Below are 15,898 nucleotides of genomic sequence, written 5' to 3' on the forward strand. Positions count from 1 at the left end.
GTTCCCCAGAGCTCGATTGAGATGTCACTTCCTCTGGGAAGCCTTCCCTGATAGCCCTGCCTAGAGAAGGGTCCCTGCTGCCTGGTCACAAAGTGTTTTGTGCTTTTCTTTTGTGGCACGTGTCATAGGTTGCAAGTACATATACATATGTGTTTATTTCATTGTTGTTTGTCTCTTCCTCTCAACTATAACATCCTTGAGGGCTGGGACCACATCTGTCTTGTTCCTTATTGTTTCCCCAGCATTATCACATTGCCTGGTATGTAGTAAGTGCTTAATAAATACTTTAGTGGAGGGAAGGCATATAGTGCTTAGCATAGTTGGTTGCACAGCATAAGCTCATGAAAAAGGGTACTCTAGATAAGAAGCCACTGTATAAGTAAAGACTGAGTTCTGTTGTGAGTGACAGAAAACATAAAATAGAAGTACATATGTCTCTCACATAAAGGAAATTCAGATATAAGCAGCCTGGGGCTCGTGTGACATCTCCATCAACAGGAACCCTAATTCCTTGTATTTTGTTGCTTGGCCATCCTCAAAATGTAGTTTCCACCTTATATCCAACATAGTTGCTTGAGCTCCAACCATCATTTCTGCATTCCAATCTGTGGGAATAATGGAGGGCTAAGAAAGAGAGGGAAAAGTGAATATCAGTTCTTTCTTAGAGAAGATTCCTGGAACCTGTCACACGACACATCCCCTTACACTCCATTGGTCAGAACTTAGCCACATGGCAACTAATTACGAGAGGCTGGAAATGTAGTCTTAATCTAGATATGACCAGATAAAAATCAGAAATGCTATTGCTCTGGGGTAACAGAAGGGTAGAACAGATGTTGGAGGACAACTGGCTGTCCCTGCCACAGTTACCAGTGACAGTCCTCCATTCTGTTAGGGCTGTTGGAGAGGAGGTGAGGCAAGGGGCATGTACAGGTAGCTATTGTCACACCAGTGCTGCAAAACAAACTCTGCAGGGCTCAGTGGCTTAAAACAATAATCCCGTATTTTCCCTTATGCTTCTACAGGGCAGCGGGAGCCAACTGGTCCAGGGAGAGCCAGCTAGACTCAGCTTGTCACCGGGGACTGGGCTCAGATCTGCTCCATGTCACCCTTCCCCCTAGGCAGAAGGCTCATACCCACCTGGGGAAAATTCTCACTGAAATTAAATTGGTTTTCTTTTTACATTTTGAAATAATTATGTATCCACAGGAAATTTCAAAGATAGCACAGAGATGCCCTTCACCTAATGGGCAACTACCCTTCACCTAGTTTCTCCCAATAGTTATATCTTAGATAATTATAGTACAATATCAAAACCAGAATCTGACAGTGGTATCATGAGTGTGGAGAGTTCTGTGTCATTTTATCACATGTGTAGATTATGGAACCACTACTTTTAACCAAGATACAGAACCATTTCGCCACAAAGATCTTCCCAACACTTCTTTATAGTCACCCCCACCCCCACCCTCCACCATCCCTAACCCCTGGCAACCACTAATCTTCTCTCCATCTATATAATTTTGTCATTTTAAGAACGTTATATAAAGAGAATCATACAGTATGTGACCTTATGAGATTGTCTTTCTTCATTCGTCATCACACCCTTGAGATCCGTCCAAGTTGTGTGGATTGGCCGTTCATTGCTTTTCATTTCTGGGTAGTGGTCCGTGGTATAGGGGCAAACAGTTGGTTTCACCATTCCCTGACTGAGGGACATTCTGATCGTTTCCAATTCTTGGCTATTACATATAAAGGTACAATGAACAACTGGGTGGAGAGTTTTGAGTGGACACAAATTTTTATTTGTCTGAAATAAATGTCCAGGAGTGCAATTGCTGGGTTGTATGGTAAGTTTAGGTTTCATTTTTAAGAAACTGCCAAAGTATCATCCATAGTAGCTGTACCACAAGTGATCCAGTTTTTCTGCATCCTTGCCGGCGTTTAACGTTGTCCCGATGTCTTATTTTAGCTGTTCTAATAGGTGTGAGGTGAGAGCTCATCCGGGTCTTATTTTGCAATTCCTTAATGGCTAGGGATAGTGCACATCTTTTCACGTACTTATTTGCCATCTCCTCTTTGGTGAAATGTCTCTTCATGTCTTTTGCCCATTTTCTTATTAGAGTGTTTGCTTTTTTACTGTTGAGTTTGAAATCACTTTATATAATCTATGTATGAATTCTTTACCAAGTATGTGATTTGCAAATAATTTCTCTCAGTTTCTAGCTTGTCTTTTCATCCTTGTAATGTGCCTTTTGCAAACTAAATGGTTTTTAATTCTGAACAAGTCCAATTTATCATATTTTGCCTTTATGAATCATGCTTTTGGTGTTATGTCTAAGAACTTTTCATCAATCCCTAGATCCTAAAGGTTTTCTTCCAAAAGTTTGGTAGTTTTACATTTAAATCTATGGTTCCTTTTGAGTTAATTCTTGGGTGAGACGTGAGGTTTACGTTGAGGTTCGTATTTTTGCATAAGTAGTCCAGTTGCTCAGGCACCATTTGTTGAAAAGACTATCTTTCATCCATTGAATTGTTTTTTTAAAAAGCCAGCTTTATTGAGATGTAACCACGCATCGTACAATTTACCTTTTTAAAGTGTACAACTCGGTGATTTTTAGTATAGTCACAGAGTTGTACAACCATCACCACAATCAATTTTAGAACATTTTCATCACTCCCTAAAAAAGCTCCCTTTTCTGTACCCAAACCTCCCAGCCTTGGACAACCACTAATCTACTTTGTGTCTCTACAGATTTGCTTATTGTGGACATTTCATGTAAATGGGATCATACAACATGTGGTCTTTTGTGTCTGGCTTCTTTTAATTAGCCTAATGTTTTCAAGGTTCATCATATTGTAGCATGTATCAGTACTTCATTTCTTTTTATTGCCTGATAGTAATACTCCATTGTGTATATCCCATTTCAAATGCCACATAATATTCCACATTTTATTCATGCATTCATCAGTTGATAAACATTTGAGTTGTTTCTGCTTTTTGACTATTATGAATAAGGTTGCTATGAACATTCATGTACAAGTTTTTATGTGGTCATATGTTTTCAGTTCTCTCTGGTCTGTACCTTGGTGTGGAATTGCTTAGTCATAGACAAACTCAATGTTTAACCTTTTGAGGAATTGCCAAACTGCTCCATTTGACATTCCCACCAGCAGTGTGTGTGTTCCAATCTCTCCACCTCTTCACCAACACTTGTCATAATGTCTTTTTTATTATAGCTATCCTAGTGGGTGGGTGTAACGTGTTATCATTGAATTGCTTTTGCACCTTTGTCAAAAATCAGTTGGCCATACTCGTATGGGTCTATTTCTAGATTTTTCTATTCTGTTCCATTGATCTATGTTTCTATCCCACCAAAGCCACACAGTCTTGATTGGTGTAGCTATGTAATAAGTCTTGAAATTAGATGGAATAATTCTTGCCACTTTATTCTTTCTTTTTCAAAATTGTTTTAACTGTTCTAGTTCCTTTGCCTTTTGGTGTAAATTTTAGGATAATCTTGCCTAATCTACAAATATCTTCCTGAGATCTTGATAATAATTTAGTTAAACCAATGTTTCAATTTGTGGAGAACTGGTATCTTTACTATGCTGAATATTTCAATTCATGAGCATGGTAATGTCTCTCCATTTACTTAGATTTTAGATTTCTTTCATCAGTACTTGGTAGTTTTCCGTACACAAGTCCTGTTTTGATAGACTTTTAAAAATTATTATTAGTTTTTAAAGATTTTTCTTAAAATATAGCTAACATATGACATTATATTAATTTCAGGTGTACATCATACTTACTCAACATTTATATGCCTAAAGAAGTGATCACCATGATAATAAGTGCAGCAACCGTGTGACACCGTACTGTGCTATCACAGTATTATTGACTATATTCTCTGTGCTGTACATTGCATTCCCATGACTTATTTGTTTTGTACCTGGAGATTTGAACTTCTTATTCCCCTTCACCTTTTCCCTCCTTTTTTAGTTTTTCAATTACAATTGACACTCAACATTAGTTTACATTCATTTCAGGTGTATAGCATAGTGGTTAGACATTTGTATAATTTAAAAAATGATTTCCCTGACTAGTCTAGTATTAACGTGGCACTATATATAGTTATTACCATATTATTGACTATATTCCCATGCTTTACTTTACATCCCCATGATTATTTTGTAACTATCAGTTTGTATTTCTTACTCCCTTCACCTTACACCCTGCCCCCAACCCCCTCCCATCTATCACCCCAACAAATCTAGTACCAATATGTAGGTATTACAGTATTATTGACTATATTCATTATGCTATACCCTACATCCCCATGTTACTGTGTAACAACCAAATTGTACTTCTTAATCCCTTCCCCTTTTTCACTCATCCCTAACACCCCTCCCATCTGGCAACCATCAAAATGGTCTCTGTAGTTATGAGTTTGTTTCTGTTTTGTTTGTTTATTTTGTTCTTTACATTCCACATATAAATAAAATCTCATTGCATCTGTCTTTCTCTGTCTGATACACTCCACTCAGCACAATACCCTCCAGGTCCATCCATGCCACTGCAGATGGCAAGAACCCATTCCCTTCCCTGGCCGAGCAATATTCCATTGTATATATGTACCGCCTCCTCTTTATCCATTCATCCATCGACAGAAGCCCAGGCTGCCTCCACATCTTGGCCATTGTAAACAACGCTGCAATGAACATATGGATACACATGTCCCCTCAAAGTAGCATTTGGGTTCCTTCAGATAAATACTCTGAAGGGGGATTACTGGGTCCTTCTTTGTCCCTTGTTATAGCCTTTGTTTTAAAGTCTATTTTGTTTGTCTATAAGTATTGCTACCCAAGCTTTTTGTTTGTTTGTCTGTTTTCATTAACATTTTTATGAAATGTCTTTTTCCATCCCTTTACTTTCAGTCTGTGTGTGTCTTTCAATCTGAAGTGAGTCTCTCGTAGGGAGCATATGTAAAGGTCTTGTTTTCTTATCCATTCAGCCCTCCTATGCCTTTTGAGTGAAGAATTTAATCCATTTACATTGAAAGCAATTGCTGATAGATATGTAGCTACTCACATTTTATTTTTCATAATTTTGATTTTTTTTTTCAATCTTAAAGAAGTCCCTCTAACATTCATTATAATACTGGTTTGGTGATGATGAACTCCTTTAGCTTTGTTAATTGTCTGGGAAGCTCTTTATCTGTCCTTTGATTCTAAGTGATAGCTTTGCTTGGTAATGTTGGTTGTAGGTGCTTGCTTTAATTTATTGACTATTTTGTGCCAATCCTTTCTGGCCTGCAAAGTTTCTGTTGAGAAATCACCTGACAATCTCATGAGTGCTCCCTTACAAGTTACTAGTTGCCTTTCTTTTGCTGCTTTTAGGATTCTCTCTTTGCCTTTAACCTTTGCCATTTTAATTGTAATGTGTCTTGGTGCGGGCCTGTTTGGATTCATCTTCTTTGGGACTCTCTGCACTTCCTGGACTTGTATGTCTATGTCCTTCACCAGGTTAGAAAAGTTTTCAGTCATTATTTCTTCAAATAGATTTTCAGTCTCTTGCTTTGTCTCTTCTCCTTCTGGTACCCCTACGACGCGAATGTTGTTAAGCTTGGTGTTATCCTGGAGGTCTCTTAAACTATCCTCACTTTTTTTAAAATTCTTTTTTCTTTTTGGTGTTCCAATTGAGTGATTTCTGCTACCTTCTCTTCCAAATCACTGATTCAATCCTCTGCTTCATCTAGTCTGCTGGTGATTCCTTCTAGTGCATTCTTCATTTCAGTTATTGTATTCTTCACTGCTGACTGGTTCTTTTTTATGGTTCCTATGTCCTTTTTTATGCTTGCTATCTCGTTGTTTAAGTTCTCTCTAAGTTCCTTGAGCATCCTTATAATCATTGTTTTGAACTCTGTACCTGGTAGATTGCTTGCCTCCATTTTGCTTAGTTCTTTTTCTGGTTTTCTTCTGTTCTTTCATTTGGGATGTATTTCTTTGTTTCCTCATTTTGGCTGCCTCTCTATGTGTTTCTATGTATTAGGTAGATCTGCTATGTCGCCCATCTTAGCCAGGTGGCCTTATGTAGCCGGTGCCCCATGTGTCATCTGCACTGTGTGCTCCAGGAGTGTCTCTTGTGTGGGTTGCATGTGTCCTCCTGTTATAGTTGAGCTTTGGTTGCTACTGGCATGTCAGTAGGTGGAATTGACGCTCAGGCTGATTGATTGTGGGATTTTGCCATGGCTACAGCTTACAGACTGCTGTTTGGGATTCACCCCAGAGGGCTCTGGTGCCTGTTGGGACCACCCTTTGGGTGTGCCGATTGTGGGGCTAATTGAGCAGTGCTCTGCTTTGGTTTGAAGCTAACCTCCAAGTATGTTGGTTCTGGGGCCTCTTGGGAGGGGTTCTGGTGCAGGCCCAGGTCACCCACTGCCTGTGTCCAGCCAGGGACTACGTGGTAGGACCTGCAATGCGATCCACAGTTTGTTGCTTCCTGTGCTGTAGCTGGGGGCACATGTGAGAGGCCACACTGTGAACCAAGGACATCTACCACCAGTAAAGGGCTTGGGGTAGATCCGCAAAATGCCAGGACACCCCAAGGCCCGCTGACGCCTGATGGCTCCCTTAAGGTTTAGCCCCTGGTAGAGCCTTGTGCGGTATGGGAGTTGGGTGAGGCCAGGTCTCAGGGTGTCACTAGAGTGGAAAGAATTATGGTCACCAAGTTAATGGAAATTCTGGTTTGTTGCCAGTGCTGAGTCTGAAGATACTCAGCAAAAGTCTCAGAGCACACTGAGGCCAGTTGCTGCCTGCCTGTGTTCTGTCATACTCCAGTAGTATTCCAAGAAAGTGTAATGAGGGTGAAGCTGGCAGCTCTTAGAGAAAGTGTCTCCAATGTTGAAGGTGTTGGGTCCCAGTGAGTCAGCAAAGCCAAGCTTCGGAGTTCACCAGACCAATCAGATTCAGATTTGGCTGTAAGAGTAGGGGGCAGGCTCAACACATTAAAGATGGCGGCTGCCTGCCCAGCTGCGTGGGAGCAGGACTCCGCACAGGGAAGATGCCGATTATCCTCCAGCTGTCATCCTGAAGCCACACAACTCAGTCTGCCCTTCGCATGTCTCCAACGCCCCCTGAGTTACTGTCCCTCCACTGGAGCCCAAGGTGAGTGCCTGGAAGTGAGAGAGTCTGTGCGCGGGCCCTGTAAGAGGACCTCTGGGTTTCCTGCTGCCTTCCATCCCAGCCAGGTGGTCAGAATCCCCACTGTTTTTCAGTTAGATGTGGGCGTTCCTCTTCTCAGCACCAGCACTCTGGGCTGGGGACGCTGGCATGGGGCTGGGTCCCTCGCTCCTCTGGGGGGAACCTCTGAGGCCTGAGATCCCTCCCAGATCTCAGAGGTTTAGGGTCAGAGGTTTAGGCCACGCAGAGGTTTAGGGTCAGCCAGTTTTGCGTCTCCGCCCCTCAGACCAGTCTCAACATGGCTTCCTTTCGTCCTTAGTTATAAAACTTCTGTTCAGGTAGACTTAAGATGGTTCTCCAGGTTGATTATTCTATCATTTTAGTTGTAATTTTAATTTGTTCATGGAAGGGAAGCAGGCACAGTGTTTATTCACTTCGCCATCTTGGATCTCCGAAAATGCGTATTCCTGTTTTGTTAGATTTATACCTAAGTGTTTATTCTTTTTTTAATTGTAAATGATATTTTATTTTTAATTTCATTTTCCACGTGTTCATTACTAGCACAGAGAAATACACTGGGTTTTTGTACATTCATCTTATAGCTTGTGACCTTGCTGAAGTCACTTAATAATTCTAGGAGTTTTTTTTGTGGATGCTTTGGATTTTTCTACATAAATAATCATGTCATATGCAAATAGGTACATAGTTTTATGTTACCCTTTCTGATCTGTATGTCATTTATTTCCCTTTTTTTCCTTATTGGGCTTCAGTCTTTCATCAATAAGTATGATATGAGCGCTCAGTTTTTGGTAGATGTTATTCATTTATTGAGGAAACTATTTTATTTATGTAGTTATTTTATTTATATAGCATTTTATTTATATATTTATATTTACATAAGTATTTTTATAGGAAGTTTCATTTTTATTATTGGAAGTTGCCCTTGATTCCAAATTTTCTGACAATTTTTTATCATGAGTAGGGGTTGAATTTTGTTAAATTATTTTCATCAATTAATATGATTACGTGACTTTTCTTCTTTGGCCGGTGAATATGGTGGATTATATTGATTCATTTTCAAGTATTGAACCAGTCCTGCATCCCTGGAATAGACTACATTTGGTAGTGGTATATACTTTTTCAGTATGTTTCTGAATTCTATTTGCTAATAATTTGTTAAAGATTTTTGCATTGTTTATGTGAGGGATGTTGATCTGTAGTTGTTTTATTTTGTTTGTATTTTGTGCTGTCTTTAATGCTGGCTTCCCAAAATGAATTGGAAAGTGCTCCCTCCTCCAATTCTGTTGTGTAGAATTGGTGTAAATTTTTCTTTCAGATGCAAGTGTATGTTAAGCTTCTGTTTGAAATTTGTCTGCTAATATCCCATTGGCCAAAACAAGTCACATGGTTTTGCCCGAAGTCAAGGGCAGGAAAGGCAGAACTATAAGCTCACAAGGCAAAGGGAGTGGGTGCAGGAGGTTTGAAGAACTGGGACCAGTGACATCACAGAGATCTTGGGAACTCCCCAGAGGGGACCTTTTCACTCGGGGCTGCAAGCACCCACAGGCCAGTGCCATCTGGCCTTCCTGGAACCCCCATCTGCTTGACTGAACCTTCCCAAGAGGGGCTTTAGAACACTGTCTGTGTATTATGGGTACCCTCAGTTTAAGCACAGCTTATAAATCAAACCCCCAACGTACAAATAGCACAAGGCTTTCCTTACAGAACTATTAGTGATCAAATTCCCAGGCTCTGAGTTTAAAAAATAGTATTTAATCTACTTCATTTGGTTGATTCCTATTTTTCAAACGGTTTCATTCACCAGCCTTTCTGTGGCTGACAACTATATTTGTGTTCCTGAGGGATTCAGAGAAAGGTGGAATCTGGCCTCCAAAGACCTTTGGAGCCTCATTACCCCCACACTCCAACTCTGCCCTATCTCTGTCCCCCACCCCCGCCCCCGCCTCCCCCCACACAGCAGTTAGGCTCACTTGCAGCCCGGAGCCTTTGTGCATACTGCTCTCTGCCTGGAACACCTTTCCTGCCACTTCTTACCTGACCATCTCCTCTTTAACCTTTGACACTCCACTCAGGGGCTGTGTCCCCAGGAACCCTTTGCTAACACCCTGAGTCTGGAGGAGGGCCCTTGCCTGGGTTGTCCCAGCACTGTGCTCAGGTGACTCCACCCTGGAGTTGCTTCTTCCTGTGTCTGCTTCTCCCCTAGACTGTGAGCCCCTCAAGGGCTGGAACTGAGTGGAATAGACATGTCCCCAGCACCCAGCCCAGGGCCCAGTCGAGAGCAGGTACTGGAAAGCTGCCTGTTGAAGGCCTAAATGGCTGCAGGCTGACTTTGTCAAAACCTCGGAGTCCACCTGATGTGTCTCTGGTGAGCAACCCCATTCCTGAGGCCTGGAGGGGCAGCTAAAGTCACTGCTCTCAGTGTCAGCAGCCCTCGGTTCCTCCCTCAAGGCTGTGACTGCTTCTTAGGCAGGAGGCACTGGAAGTAAAGGCGGCCATGGGACCCGCTGCTGACAGGGCCTTGCCTTGAAGGGCAGGGCAGCCTTGCCTGGCATTCAGGACCCTGCCTAACTGAGCCTCCCTCGAAGGCTCACTTTCTGGGCCACCAAGCAGACGTCCCACAGCCTCTCCTTGTTCTGTTCAGCCTCGCCACTCGTCCCTTTGCTTCTTCTGTTCCTACCACCTGGAATGCCTTTCCCTGCTTCTCTTTGCTTTGCCAATTATGGCCTGTTCTTTCAGGCCCTTCCTCCCGACCCATCACAGGCCAAGTCTGAAAGTCTACACCAAAGCTCTACCCTCAGGGAGTTATAGAGCTGGCCTTGAATTTTCCATGAAAGATGTTGCGGGTGTGAGTTTGGACGCTCCCCTGAGGGTGATCTGTGAGCCGGCCAAGCTGGACTTCCTCTAGAGTAGTGACCAGGAAGAGTGGGACAGCTCCTGACCCCTGCAGTGAGATAAGCAGCTGGACCCCAACACTCCACTGGGGCTATTTTTAACTGCTGGTTCCCAGCAGGCTTGGCCTGGTTTGGGCCGGCAGGGAGGACAATGGGCCATTGAGCCTTATCCACCGCTGTGCCCTGTTAGGCTGGGTGGAGGCAATGACAGTGTATGTGCTGAGGGCTCGGAGCAGTGCTCAGGGGACCGAGGTTGTCCCCCATGCAGACCAGCAGGAAAAGCTTCTATCATGAGCTTTGTGTCAGACTTTCTGGGGCCAGGTGCTGGGCCAGCTGGGTGATTCCAGAAGCCTGTCCTCATTGGCAGCACCACCACCACCATTACTCGAGCCCCTTCTGTGGGCCAGATACTGTGCTAAGCACCACATGTCCTGTCCCATATTTATCAGTCTCATTGTACAGATGTGGAAACTGAGGCCCCGGCTCAGAGAGGTCAGTAACTTGCTCACACACAATAAGCAAGAGGAGCGCAGGATTTGAATCCAGGACCTCTCTGTCTCCTTCCAGAGGGCAGGACTCTGCAGAACCTTCCAACTCCAGCCTTCCCCTCTCAGGCCCTCCCTGGGACCTGTGGGCTTTGGTCTGTCCTCTCTACCGGCTCTGAGTCTGTGAATGACCTTGGGCACATCACTTGCCTTCCCTGGGCCTCGGTTCACTCATCTGTAAAATGAAGTGGCCGTTTCTCTCAAGGCCGTTGAGGGTGGAACCAGGGGCCAGATGGGGAGGAACACAGAGGGGAAGGGGCCGTGCACTGTCGGGTCTCCTTCCTTACCAGCAGTTGATGATTTAAAGAGCCCATGAACCGAATTCTGTGTATTGTGGAAGGTGTTCACCCAGGCAATGCTCTCTGAACCTCTCGGGGTTGTGGAGGGTATGAGGCTCCAAGGGGTGGACAGGTCCGATCTGCTGAGTGCCTTCAGGGAGTTCACAGTCTGAAAGGGAGACAGGCCCATCAACAGGTGACGACAGTGCAATGGGAGAGAGGCATCAAAACACCTGTCTTAGCTTCCTTGGGCTGCCATAACAGAGTGCCACGGACTGGGTAGCTCAAACAACAGGACTTTATTTTCTTACAGTCCTGGGGGCTGGAAGTCCAAAACCAAGGTGTCAGCAGGGTTGTTTCTCCTGAGGTCTCTCTCCTTAGCTTGTAGATGGCCCCCTTCTCCCTGTGTCTTCATATCATCTTCCTTCTGTGCTCATCTGTGTCTAAATTTCCTCTTCATATAAGGACACCAGTCCTATTACATTTGAGCCCACCCTAATGATCTCATTTGACTAAGTCACCTCTTTACAGGCTTATCTCCAAATATAGTCACATTCTGAGGTACTGGGGTTTAGGACCTAATATATGAATTTGAGGCGGGGGGCACAATTCAGTCCAGAGTAATGGCTATTTAAAATAACTGACAGTAGCTGCTTTTGCTTGTTGGCAGAGAGTGAATCTGTCCAGGAGAGGCCCCTCCCTCCTGAGTCTTCAAAGAGCCAGCCAGACATAGTTCTCCATCAGAACATGAGAAGAGAGAGGGGCTCTGAGAGGGGAGCGGAGGAGTTCCCAGAACACTCCCAGAGGTCAGGTCCCCTCTACCCCAGCTGGTGAGAGATTATCTGGGTGAGGATGGTTGACAAATTCCTAAGAATTGCGCTGTCTGTCTCAACTTGTTTTGTGCTCATCACTGGGATTGGTCTCTGCTGTCTCCAGAATGTCAGCAAACTCTTATCCAAATTAATTCTTCAGTGCAAGGCCTTTGGGATAAGGTGGGGAGTGGGATGTCTTCAGAATGGAGCCCAGTGGGCCACTGAGGCAGAGGGCAGCTGTAAGGGTTGAGAGTAAGGAGGACTGATAAGCAGACATAAGCCCCACTGAAATCCACAGGAACTGGGGGAAGGACGTGCCAGGCCTGAGGGTGGGGAGTGGAGTTACCTCATTCAGATAGGATGGCAATGGCAGAAAATTTGGGGACACCAGGCAGCCCTACTTGGGAAGAAGTCACCAACACTGGCCTGGGGTTGGGGATGGATATCCAGGCAGGCTTCCTGGAGGAGGTAAAGATTAAAGTCTTTAAGTGTGAGTCAGAGATGACCAGAGGAGGGCAATGGTATTCCAAGCAAAGGATCCTGCTGGATGCTGGTGTCTCTGCAGACTCTGGCTCGCAGCTTCCTGAACAGTCTCCTGTGTGCCAGGCCCTGAACTAAGCTCTTCCCATAGGTAATGAAAGCATGTGGCCGTGTGGGACTGGCCATAGCTGGTGTGAAGGGTTCTAGGTGACGAGGTACAGGAGAGAGCATAGGGTTGCTGGCCAGACCCAGAGGGGCCTGGAAAGCTCAGGTGCCGATTAAGAACTTAATGTCTTAAGTGTGGAGCCAGGAGAGGCTTTGAGCAGGGGAAGGTCAGGTGAGATGACGTCAGGAAGGAAAGTTCCTGATGGCATTTATTGGTGTAAGGTATACAATAAATGGTGTATACCTTACAGGACCATGGAACTCAGTGAAGGCAGCTAAGAGATCATAGAGGGCCATTCTGGGCCTGGAGGTTGGTGTGGCTGCCAGGTAACATCATGACGAATGGTCCGCCTTTTCCAGGGAGAGCTTGATGGTGGCTTTCCAAGAACTGTTTTCTTTCTGCCCCGCAGCTTCTGCCAGGGCCAGGAGGGGAGCGGCCTTGGGGAAGTCAAGCCCCGCTTGTCACTTGTTCTGACCAGGGCAGCCCAGGATGGGAACAGAACACATATCCATCAGGTACCTCCTTTGTGCCAGCCCTGTGCCAAGTACTCCACACAGGGGCACGTGGTGCCTCAACCATCCCAGGAGACAGTTGTTGTTATTCCCATTTTACTGAGGAGGCTCAGGAAAGAAGAATCTGTCCCCAGGCTGAGAAGGTCTTGAATCTCTGTCTTTCTACAGCAAAAGACCATCTCCCCAGAAGCTTCCCTTGTCCTGAGCTGGGCTGCTTCCTTCAGTTTCCAAGAAGTAGAGGGTGAACCTCTAGCAGCCCTTGCTGTCTGAGGATAGAGGGAATACGTGGGGAAGAGGGGACCTGGCCTGCCTGAGCTGCCAGGATGGACAGCTGGGTGGGGGAAAGGCCTACATCCCTGCTGTGCCCAGCTCCACCCACTGCCCGCCCCTCCTGGCCAGGGCCTGCATCCCCGCAGACAGGAAAGAAGCCAGTGCTCCTCATGGAGCTCAAAACTTACCAGGCTGACTTTCCTGCCCGATCCCCAAAGCCTCCAGGGACTGCCCCTCTCCATGTGGCTGCCAGGGGCCTGCCTTCACCTCTGGTTCCCTCTGAGCCTGTTCCGTCCTCTGATAAAGGGGCAATGATGCCCCCTTGATGAGTGGGTGAGAGAGGGAAGAGCAGCCATGTTTGTAGAGTGTCCAGGGCCCTGAGTGCCGGCTCTGGGCACGGCGGCCAGGACTACTGTGGTCCTCGTTGTTGCCACAGCCTTGCCACTTCTTTGCTTGCTGGTTCTTTGGCACTGAAGGTCATCAGGCCGTGGGGAGGAGGACGGGGCCCCGGCTTCTTGGGACTTCAGCTGTGTCGCCTGCGGTTCTTTGGACTGGGGAATTTTAGGACTGGGTGTCACCAGAGACAAAGTCCAATTCTTACATTCGGGGCAAGGGCTGGTGGGGAGCAAGTTCGTACAGAGGCCCTTCTACTGCCTTCTCTACCTGTCTGGATTTCCCTAACAAATTGCCCTGAAAGATCTCAGAAAGGTGCCACACTGGAGAGAGTGCTAGGTGAAAAAAGGAATACGCTCCCCAACACAATTTACCTTCCAGAAGTGCTTCTGGCCTGATTACGGCATCCACACACAGCACGCATCAAATACACACAACATACACACACCCCACCCTACACAGAGCACACATCAAACACATCACACGTACACACAATAAGCATGCAAACACACAACACATACACATAGACGCACTCCACCACATGTCATACATGCAGACCATATTCATACACGTCACATAGACTCACACACACACACTCTGGCGGAACTCTGGCACATTTAGCATCTTTTGGAGAAAGTGCATGTCAACAAAAGCTCTCGGAGTTCAGTGATGCTTGAAATGATTTGGTATTTCGTCCATCCCGACAGTATCTTCAGGTAACTGAAAACCAGCCATTCAAAGATGCATCAGACACATTCTTTATCCTGGCTCCAAACAGTGCCCGGGTCTTATGGGTCCAGGCACACTAGTGGGAATGCGTCACACCCTAGGACTCTGGGGTGCCAGAGTGGGGACCCCCAGGTCTAGTCTACCATTCAGTCCCTCTTGCTCCTCCACTGTCTTTCATCCAGTGCGTGGTTTCCCTCTCCCCGAATCGCAGCCCCGAGGTCGTGTGCATGCGTGAGGGCTGCAGTGTGAGTGTGCATTTGGGCTTGCATGTGTGGAAGGAGGGCGGTGGGCACTGGGCCAGCAGCCTTCCCCGCCATATCTCTGAGCTCATAAACTGCTGTCCTGGAGGACCCTCCTGCAGAGAAACTTCCCCGCCCTCTCCACCCAGAAGGGAGAGCAGATGGAAAATTGGAGCAAGCCCTCATCTCGGGTCAGCGAAGAAAATATTCTTTTTTTCCCCTTTTCTCTAAAAATATGCTCAGGCCGTTTTGAGCCTTAATGCAATAAAAACCAGCTGTGGCTCAGAAGGGCCCCACAGCCTTTGCCCAGGCAAAGAAAAACAGCCGTGGAGGCGGGGTCAATGCCTGTCCAGGCGCCAGGCCCAGCCTCCAGCCACCTCCCACCTGGAATTGTGTCCTAAATGGCCACCAAACAGTCCCTATTTGTTCGTCATGGTGTGGGCTCAGGGCACCAGGGGTCATTTAGGCCTTCCTTTTTTAATTCTTGGTGCTGAGGGTGACAAGATGACTCGAGGTGAGTATACTGTGGACCCGGCTCCCAGGTATCTTCCCATCTTCTGGGGGAGACAGATGAGCACTCGAGGTACCCAGAGCCAGCCTGAGGTAGGCCTCTGGTAGCCTACAGGAGGGAGAGAGAGGCCATGTCTGATTTGGGAAGCAGGAAGACTTCCTGGAGCAGGTGACACTGGGATGGCCTTAAAGGTAGGAGACAGGGAAGGGTGTTCCAGGAGGAGGAGCCAGCTTCAACGAAGGCTTGGAGGTGGGGACAGTGGTTACTATGTGGTGATCAGAATGAAAGGCAAGGGGGGGTGACACCAACACAGATTAAGGAGGTAGATTGGGACCTTGGATGCTGGGTGAGATGTTCATTGGGTGACAGGGAGCCATGTAAGATGCTGAGCAGAGGAGGGACTTGTCTAGAGGTGAGCTGCTTGTAGGATATTTAGAAGGAAAGTCTGGTCACAAAAAACGTGGAGGTTTTGTTGGGGGGGGTCTCTTAAAGAGGGAGCTGCATCTTCTAACTGGACTTCCTGGTATCCTGGTCCATCCCCATGGCACGAAGCCCTCTGGAGGAGAGTGTGGAGAGCTGCTGGGCCTCGGAGTCAGGAGATTTGGCTCCTAGTTCTGACTCTGCTGTAGACTCGTGTGGCCTTGAATAAATCACTGTCCTTCCCGGGCCTCTACTTTCCTCGCTGCAAAAAGGAATGATGAGGTCTTTTTGTTCCCCTGGAACACCGGTGCTGAGAAGGGTCAGGATGCCCTGACAGACAGATGGGGAAGAAGATGGACCCCAATAGGGGCATTTGTCTTTTTGTGTCTGGCTTATTTCACTTAGCATAATGTCCTCAAGGTTCATCCATGCTGTAGCAGGTGTCAGGA

This window comes from Rhinolophus hipposideros (assembly GCF_964194185.1).
Source record: "Rhinolophus hipposideros genome assembly, chromosome: 11".
NCBI lineage: Eukaryota > Metazoa > Chordata > Mammalia > Chiroptera > Rhinolophidae > Rhinolophus > Rhinolophus hipposideros.